Raw genomic sequence first — 10,304 nt, forward strand, 5'->3', positions numbered from 1 at the left:
AAAGATAAAGGAAGAGGAACACTTCATGGTCCTTGAGGGATTCCACGCTGCTTCATGCAGGAGATCCTCTCCCAAACACTGACTTCTCTTCTTTTGTAGTTATTCGGGTGAGGGAATGCCCCAGGATAGCACTTGGGAGTTTCTAACACAGGCAGCTATTATAATAGTTTCTACGCAGTTCTGTGTCCTTTTCACGGATCTTGACCAATGATCTGAGAGAATTATAATCTACGGTCCCCATTGGCGAATACTAGAGAGAGATAATGTCCTTCTGCACATCTCAAATGAGTCCTACAAAGATCAGCTCTACTGTGATAGTTGCACTCATCAGCCTGAATGATGGCCATCAGAGAAGAAGCCTTTATGACCTGTGGGTATTCTCTGAGTATGGTTTAGTCACATAATCCTGAAATTCGATGTATGACTTTTCCTGAGACGTCTAAATGCGTGCGCATTTTCCAGTCCTGGGCAATCAGGCTGAGGAGGTCGATGACTTTTCAGGTAGACATATTCATTACCATGGAGACTCAGCTTACCCATGCTCTTGTGTGATTCTTGAAACTTGAATATTTGGTCCATCATCGACTTCACTGTTCCTGATGAAGACTTATCTTGCTGGAGGCTACCCTGAAAGTGGTTGAGAAACACAGTTAATGTGCTTGGTACATTCACTATTTGCACACAATGGGTCAGGCCGAGTGCAAAGATTCGAGCTGGATTTCATCTTGGATATACTGTTTTCTGTCCTGAATACATGGAAACAAGGGTGCCTATTCACGAACTGCATTTTGTAGTATGTTTAGTAGTACTACGATAGTACTAAAGAATTAGTTTGACAGTCTTACTGCCATACCGCTGTGGCAGCGGTCTGAAGAAGACCTCCACTGTGGCGGCCCCCCGCCCATTGTAGTACAATGTCACCGCTAGACCAGCGGCAGTGTTCCTTATGGCGAGGAATATTTTTTCATATATGTTGATGCATGTCTGTATATTTTGACTACACAAGTGTTAAATGTACACATATGAATGACACGTGAAAAAATACCTACTACGAGTACTTTCCCAATGCTTGTCTTGACCTTATGTGCCCAGTCCAGTCAATGGGTAAAAACTGCAAAACAGACATACCTGGATTTCAGCGTCAACAGGGTTGTTTTCTTCAGGGTCAAGATACTGCTGTGAAGGGGGGACCTGGACAAAGGAACCTAAGTGGGAGACAGAAGGAAAGAAAAGGAAATGGGTGAGTATGCATCACGATCCCTTCGATTCCGCCCACTCGAAGCAGGCGGTCTTTCCGCATGGTCGACTCGACTGAAAGGCAACTTGTAATTCTGATAGCGGTAAAATTGGCAGTATCGTCCGCTGACAGCTGCTTTCCCCAAGCCGCCATTGAGGTGGTCGTCGAGTGGCTGGCAGCGGTGCTCTAGCAGTCTTTTGTTCTGGAAACCGCCAACATCATAATATGGCGTCCTAATCGCCAACTAGGCTTCGGGGATGCCAATGTTGTTTCAACAGCGTTCCCTTACCACCAAACTCGTAATCAGGCCCTCAATCTCTACCTTCACATTTCCTATCTCCTATCTTTCACTAGGGAGATTCTCATGCATGTAAGTTTAACAGTTAGGGCCTGATTATGATGTGGGTCAGAAAGCCTCCTACCGCTGGTCAGATCAGAGGCTTTCCGACCGACATGGTAGGTTTAAAGTTTAAACCAGCCGGGGCATCCAACGCGTGTCCGATGGGCTCAAGGAGCCCGTCAGGCAGTCAGAAAGCCCTCATAATCCCTTAGGGATGGCGTTTACGATGTTGGGATTATGATGTTGGTTTCTGACAGCCAATCCATGTCGGCCTTTCCAACATGGATTGAGTGTCGAAAACTGACTTTGGGGGCCCCTAGCAGGGCCCCCTGGCCCTCTGCATTTGGCCCTGGGGCACTGTACCCCCCTTAACATCCCTGCACCGTGGGGCAGGCACTCTGAGATCCTAGGTAGGACGGAGCTGTTTCACATCCGGTGCCAATTTCCAAAGCTGATGTGAGTTGGGTTAAAGAGTCATATCAGGTGTATGTGCAAGAAAAAAGGGTACCAAGGTCTCTGAGTAAAAAATCATGTATGCCTTATATGACAGTAAAATTTTCAAGCAAGTGGATATTGTATTTAACACTTGATATGCTGGTCTTCGATAACCAACCTCTAACGTATATTTGTCTAAATCTGCTACCGCAGTTGCTAGCTGGCTGGCTCAGATCCTTGAAATCTGTAATCTGTACCCGTGACAAAGTTAATGCACTTGACACTTTACATATTGTTTTTATCGGTCCCATTTTTAAACAGCTTTGTTTTAAATTTATTCGCCCATTACTGTTGCCACTTGGCTTCCACAAGCAAGGCCGCCATTACTCTACTTACAATTTTTAGATAACAATGGAGTTCGTTTTCACATGTCATTCCTTTAGATGAATGGTTTTAACATTTCTATTGTTCTTATTAATCATATAGTGTATATGCCTTTGTGGTTTATTGAGATAAATCGAATAAAGTGATTTGATTAATTGGTTCATTGCTCCTCTGCAGTCGACAATAGTTACGGAAGCTTTGATGATGTTTGTTGACGACACACTACTTCGATCCTCAGCACCTTTATACAGTGCTCTTCTGGATGCTTCTTTTAAAAACCATTGGCACTCGTCACAGGTCACTGCTCCATAGGGACACCCGGGAGCCTTATCTCCACATACTACACAGAGTTCCACTGTTCTGATAAAGTTGTTGTCCAGGCATGTGTTGACTGTTAACACCTGGTAGTGCTGTGAGTTACCATCAGTTCCTACAAAAAATAATACATTAACATTGATAATATCCTGAGAGAAGTACACTTTGCCTTGCTTGAAGTCTGGTCTGGAGATGATCACTTTACTTGCTAGTGGAGTAGCCATCTGAGATGGTTAAGATACACTGCTTCCCTCCTGCAACATGATCAAGTGATGTCAGAATCTAAATCTTCTGCCCTGTGTGTTGCAATCTGCAAACGAGATGGTGAGTTAAGGTCTGAATCTCTTGGGAAATGCTGTATTCGTTGAGTGGAACTATCCATTTGATGGACAGGTCTTGAAAAGTTGCCATGGACATAAGCAGCAGCAGAAAAGAAGGTCTGGGCACCGTTTCTGGATGAGAAATGGATGGCCAGAGTTTGACTTCATTTTTTGGCTACATTATATTCATTTCTTGGTGGCAGAGCTTGTACTGAATATTGCTTGAATCAAGCGTTTCTGCTACTTTGTAACCCTTAGCTTCTCTGCAGAACTTGGATGTTTTTGCCCCGTTTGCCAGTCATTTTGGATTCACACAGTCAAAGTTTGCAACCTTTGTTCTTCAGCTCTGTTGTAGGTATGCATTACTTCACCGCCTTGACTCAGTGACCTTCTAGTTCTGATCTAAAATAAAAGCCCATGTAGACATCCTTAAGATTGCTGCTGTGTATTGAGAGCAGGGGTGGGCAGAAGTCGCAGAGTTGCATTCTGTGGAATTCCATGGAGTTACATAAAAACTCAGTGAAAATCCACAGCATTCTGCTAGCGGGCATTCGAGTAGATTTTGGTGCCGCTCAAGTGGAAAATCTACTTGAGCGGCAGCAGATCTACTGGAAAAGCAGCCCTTTGGCCATGACCGTTCGCAACCACCTGTGCTACAAAATCAAGCACGGAGATGCTAAATCTCACTCGTGTTTTTGAAGCCTCGCAGAGAAAAAACTCCACCACTAGGTGATTGACGGAATTTGGCCGAAACCAAATTCTGCTGGTGGAATGAAACCTTCTGCCCACCACTAGGTAATAGTCAACCTAGGCTTCGTCTGGAAGCGATTGGGATAAAAGGAAGTCGAGAATGTGCAAGGAATAACAATTAGAAGCAGTATATGTGAGTGTTTGAGCCAACAAGGAAGGGAGAAATACAAATCATGCAGAATGTGCAAGAATCTTACAACCAAAAATGCAATTAATAGTGACCATCGATACCAGGTGGTAGAAGATAAAGAGGAAGGAAGAAATATGGCAAGGCAAAATATACGCCCAAAGAATGGCAACGAAGCACTCAAAAATAATGTGGTATACTGGCAAACTAGAGGGTTGTGAGAAGACTTGGCAAGAAGAAGTGACATAAAGTCACTAACCAATAAAGTAGCTTCCATTGCAACCCATAAGCAATAAACACCCTACAATTGGTGGTGGCACAACCAGATTCATGCCATGTGTATGAAAGTGTGAGAATTGGGAAAAGGAGATAAGAAGTGAAATGAGGATAGGCACGCCAGACATCAAAGCTATACAGAAACAAACAAATAAGGATACCAAGATCAATTAACAGAAGTAGGAGAGAACAAGGAAAGGATAGCATGGGTCACAAAACGCCTAATCATAAGAATATCATACGAGCTAATTGTGTGTATAATATCAAAATGAAACAGGGCTACAGCACCTAACTGCACAGACACCCTAGTGAGCAGCTGAGAACAATAAAATATCCCAATAAAATATCAAAACAAGCTACAGAGCCAACTCACATGCAGCGGGGATGGATGTACCAAGGATTATGGAAACACAAGCGTAGTGTCATGCCGTGAAATCCAACCACATGTGGAGGACAGGATTAGAAACGCCATCCAAAATTGTGGGAATTTAGGCTGCGCCAAGTAAATTCCCCGGAACAAAATGGCAGAACAGCATCTTTAGCCTGTGAGAAAGTTCCCTGGTTGCCTTAGAAGAAAAGCTAACAAAAGCTTCCAAGTGAAAACAAATTGTATTTCAAAAGGTGAAAGACATCAAGAGTTCATTTAAGTTCTTCAGGCCTAACCATAATAATAGACTGGCTGGAAACAACCATCCTGATCAGACGAGTACATACGAGAACCTAATGAAATAACAACGTTCCCACGGATCATAGCAGAGGTGAATGCCAAATATGGTAACTCAGGCCGAACATATGAAGTGTACAAGAAACATGAACCACCACTAACTCCTTTCAATCCCTGTTAATTCCAGGAGTAGATAATCCTCAAGGGGCAGCCTCCTGTTAAGCATCTAGGTTGTGTTATTTGAGAAAACAAAACTTGTGGAATTTGCTTCAATTATCCTTTATGTATGACTTTAGAGGGAAAGACTGATTACAAATTGTATATTATTACGTTTGACTTCCCTTTGTTGAGTGCTGAAGCATTTAAAGTTTATGGAAAGACTAGAAGAGTTACTGCTGAAGATTGGTACATTTATTTTGAAATACCTTATCATCTTCAGCTACATTAATTCTAAGATCGGGACCTGGGGAGGAGAAGACAAGATATACCAAGATCCAAGAGGTACCTCAAAGATGGCCCTTCATAAACACCCTTTTGCTGCCATGTACCTAAAAATTCAGGAACTACTCAAACCGATGGACGCAATAAAACTAGCCTTCGATACATGCTCAGTTGATAGTGGTAAGCTGTCAGCTTATCATGTTCATAAACAGAGTCAGTAATGGTTTATATCTTAGCTGACTTTCAGACAACCAAGACCTGCATAGCTTTAGGACCATGGGGGCCTTGAAAGAAACCCTAATGCCTTCACGTTGATAGAGAATTCAAGGGTTGTCATATGTACTGAAAACAAAAACATAGAAGAGAGCTTTGGGTAAACTCCATTAGAGTTAAGAAAGATTTTTTTTTTTTGTTACAGGCTTGTATCGCGCTGGCTTCGACTCCCAAGGGAGTATCTCCGCGCCTTTGACTTCTACCACATTGAATTCAGGGAAACACTAGCTTTCTAATGATTGAATAAGAATGTTTTCAACATTTTTCTGAAAGGGAGGTGATCTGTACATAGCCTAAGAGTGTTAGGCTAAGAATAAGAGAGTAATGTGGACACGGGATACCCGAGAGACTACAAGAAACAGTGCAGAATGCAGGGGTGAAGGGATTGTTTGCCTCATTGAATCCAAGTCAGCTGACGAAAGAATATGAGTAGCCTTGTAGTGCATTTAAACCATGCATCTACAAATGCATGGTTTAAATACTCACAAACCCAAATGATGATAACAAGTCACAATATAGGGTGGTTTGATTCTAAGTTTAACGACATGAAACAAGAGCTCAAGAACAAGTCCAAAATCAGTCCTCAGGCAGAGAGATATCTAATTGCAGACCAAATTTCAGAAATCTCATCAAAATGAAAAATAAAGAACTCCTCAACTGGAAGTGGGAAGAGATGATAATGTTGAAAAGAAAAACTACATAAGAACTAGCTCCTAGTTGCAAGAGGCACCACAAATTCGCAATATCAATGTGGCAACGCAGAAGCTGGACCATTTACTCCAAACAAATCCAAGTTGCAAGTTGCAATGGGCACTGCACATTCCCAACATCAAAGTGACATAGTACCCAGAAGTTGGACCGTTTACTACCAAAAGAATCATCTGGAATAAAAAAGCCACTCCCGAATTGAAAAATTGGAAGCACCCTGACAAACAACAATGCACTAGGCCCCAATATGATCCGCGAAAATCATTTTGTCGATTAAGACATTTGTGGAGCTCAAAACTTTCGTAACATTTGCTGCAGGACAGGTATTTACGGTATGCTGGCAGAAGAGCAACTGTTCCGCTCTACAGGGGCAAAAATTCTAATCTCAGCTCTTACCGCCTGGTCAGTTAGATCGACATGGACCAGAAAATCTGCACTCAATGCTTGTTATTCCATCCACAAAACTGGATCGAGAAGGAGAACATGCTTGCACCAGTCCAAGGTGGCTGTAGAGAAGGTGTGTCTACTATCAACTCATTTTTTATTTAGCTCTTTTAAATGGAAAACTTCAGCACAAAAACAAGAATGTCCCTCTACCTGACCTTTAGTCACACCAAATCACTAGATGCTAATAGTCGAAATTGGGAAATCAAGGTAAGGACTCAGTCAGAAGAGTCACAATATTCCAGCTGTATTCAAACATGCAGCCAAGTAAGGGATTGCAGCACCAAATGATGGACAGAATGTTGAAAGAATCAAACATTCACTCCCAGACAAGAGGGTTGTTACAACACGTTAGTGCTGAAAATGTGGAACTTTAGAATAGTAAAGACCTTGATCCTTTTGCATCGCGTCACACAAGCGCCCAAACAAAACTTTATTAGAACATTGGAAAGCTGGGAGTTCCATTGAAAACAATGAAATGCTCCTGTCTTCTAATGGCCGGTAGAAGCCTGGAGCTCCAACATTCCAATGTTGCTCTTCACAGCAGTTGCTCCGAACAAAGTACTCACTGAGCCCTAAGGGATTTCAATCCCCTTGGACTCCGTGAGGCCTTTGTGTTACTTGTTAGACCATTCTGCCCTCTAGTGGTGGAATGTTCTAATAGTCTTATAATCCTCCACAGATGGCCTGTACCAGCATTAATGTCCCGCTCCTTTGTCGCTGAAACTGGCTTTTAATGGCTGGTATAGCCCGCTATGGTGGGCTATAAGGCTATAGTAAATGAGGGCCATAATGTCCTGAACAACAATCAACAACACACTCTAAGTCCGTCGACCTCTCCCTTTTCTTACCTACCACTGTGTTATAACATGGTGGATGGATACCTGTGCTGTATCAAGGAATTGCCTATTTCACACAAAATTGGCACAATACATTGTTACACACCAGTTTAAATGTCAATTTGTATTTCTCAATGTGCTATGCAGATATAAATGAAATGAAAAATTGCATTTGTATGGCGCATAATCGCCCTGGGGCCTCGCAGCGCTATATAACAATATAAACTTAATTTATTGATAAAACCATTAAATATGGATTCTTTAAATGTGACATTTTTCCATCACTGATTGGTGAGTGAGTACTGACATTCTCACTTTCCAATTCACAGAGTTGAGAGACCTACTCCTTTCCTCTGGAACATAGCTGACACCAGAGATGCTCAAAGTACAGCTCACCTGACCGTTACATGCTGCCCTTTTGGCAGTAATTTAGAATCATTCATGGGAGAGATGTGACGTAACGGCCAGAGCTGCAGATTTGGGACCTGGGTTCAAGTCTTTAGGTCAGCTCAACATCCTGTGACTCTTAAAAAATCACTTAGGGCTTATTTACAAGCCCCTTGCATCACCAGTGTGTCACTTTCTGTGATGCAGCTCTGGCGCAACCTCCTGCCCCATACTTATAAGGCAACGTTAAGCCACCCTGTGTACTTGTAATATGGCCCCTTCTCACACAAAACTTTGCATGAAAGGGGCGTGACATGGGTGTTGCTGTGGGTATTCCCACGCAACACCAATGTATCCTGCCGCATTTCCACATTTAGGGGAATTCATAAACCTGGAAATGTGTCAGAATGCCATGCCACCCCAATGGTGGCGTAGCGAGGTGCAACAAGGAATTTGTTTTACATTTCGCCATGTTTTTCCACTTTCTAGGGGTGCTGAATTCTGCAGCACACATAGAAAGAGAAAACCCCCTCCTTTTATTTATTTTATTGTGTTTGTGCAGGAAGGTGCCCATTCCTGTACAGAAACAATCTCCCCGCAACGCAGGCACCCTTGCGCCTGTGTGGCGCATGGCAGGCAATTGTACACCAGCGCAGGCAAATGCGCAGGGATGCGTAATGTGTTGAATGTGCTGCAGCGTGGTGCAGCCAAAGGGCGTGTGTTGTTCTCATCTGCAATAGTGCAGATACATTCAGCAAGAAACTGATCAAGTTGACCCAGACTCCTGTCAGGAGGAGCAAAGCAGCCATGTCTGACACACCAAGGAGTGAAGCATCAAACGTTCAACCAAGAGTACATAAAAAACAAGCATGGCATAGCCAATAGGTCTCTCTTTTGGGACCTTATAAGTATTTAGTGCAACAACACTATAAGGTCCCAAAGGCGAGACCTGTTGGCTATGCCAATGTTTGTTGTGTTTCTGTGCGTTTTGGGAGGTTTGACCTCACGTCCCGGATTTGCAGGGACAGTAACAGGGTTTCACCTGCTGTACTGACAGATTTCCGGAAATCAAATGTCCCGGTTTTTAGAGAGAGTTGACTGAAAACGGTGGCAGGTGTCTTTTTATGTTTTACAAAGCAGGGATAGTTGCCAGCTGTTAGAAGAAAATGGTTTAATTAACAGGCATGATACTGGCTTTAAAAATTGTATTTTAATTATGTTCTTATCGCCTCTTCTGTAATTCTACAATGATGAGCGATATCAGTCTGTGCGCTCAGTTATAATAAAATTAATAAAATTGTGGCCCTTCTATTTTAGTGAAATGTCCCGGTTTTTGGCTTGAAAATTCTGGTCACCCTAGTTTTGGGGTACACAAGTAGCGTCTCGTGCCAGAGGAATGACACTTCTTGAATACTCAACTACAGCGGGCTTCGAGCTCCTTCTAGGTTAGTAAGGCCTGCAGTTGGCGTTCGCACAGCTTCAGGGAGCAGCACTTTTATTCACTAGCTCCTTGTGCAAAGTTTGAGGGACACTTTGCACGCTTTGGTGAACAGGAACCCTTTAATCCGGATTGTTTCGGGAGTATTTCCCTTTTTGTTGTCAACGGTTCATAGGATACAATAGAAGCAAAAAAGCTGTATAGAAATGACACGGTCTGGCTACACGTTTACCTCTGTGTGTCTCTTCACGCAGCGCCTTGACTCTCTTCGGAGCCTTTACTGAGCTACAAAAATCCACAAAATAATATGAGAGGTCTTGAATGTTAACAACCAACACAGGCCTGAGGCTGATAACACACATATCTTATTAAAACTGCCCTCTTCGCCTGGCCTACATAATATCCCACCCACTCGAAAAACATGGAAGAGAAGCAAAAGGAACTGTTTCCCTGCAGGCACAGCTACCACAGAAAGCACCTTGTTGCCTCTGAATATATAACAACTGCATCACACGGAGAAGGGGTTCACTTGATTTGGAACCGCGAGGCGCGGAGGCAGTAACACGAGCGCGTTGGAGATAGTGTTTAACGTCAGTAGAGTCGGCTATAAATCTAAGAGCACACATTGTCGCCTCCCAGAAGCTGAGCGCCGGGATTACGCAGGCACATTCAAGCCCTCTGTGTCACATGACTTATCGGTTGTCGCACCAAGGAGCCATGACGTAGACAGACTGCAAGGACACACGTCTGTCGGGTTCACGGAGTACTCCCAGGAAATGAAACCCCTGCGGACATTTACAGAAAAGAGAATTAATTGTCATAAACGCGTCCAAAACCCTGTCAGTGTCTTGAAAGACGGCTTCTGTCCTGAGCGAGCAGCACAGCCATACCCCGCCCTTCACTGGCTCCTCAGGCGATGCAGAATG

The 10,304-nt window shown here is 43.3% G+C and overlaps 2 pseudogenes; both read right to left on the reverse strand.

Annotated features, from left to right (window-relative positions):
* Window positions 1–250: 250 nt before the first annotated feature.
* LOC147689303 (nuclear receptor subfamily 2 group C member 1 pseudogene) lies at window positions 251–787 on the reverse strand (annotated as a pseudogene).
* A 1,729-nt stretch (window positions 788–2,516) lies between these two features.
* LOC147689304 (nuclear receptor subfamily 2 group C member 1-A pseudogene) lies at window positions 2,517–3,093 on the reverse strand (annotated as a pseudogene).
* Between the last annotated feature and the right edge of the window lie 7,211 nt (window positions 3,094–10,304).

This window comes from Lissotriton vulgaris, chromosome 10 (genome assembly GCF_964263255.1).
Source record: "Lissotriton vulgaris chromosome 10, aLisVul1.2, whole genome shotgun sequence".
Classification (NCBI taxonomy): Eukaryota; Metazoa; Chordata; class Amphibia; order Caudata; family Salamandridae; genus Lissotriton; species Lissotriton vulgaris.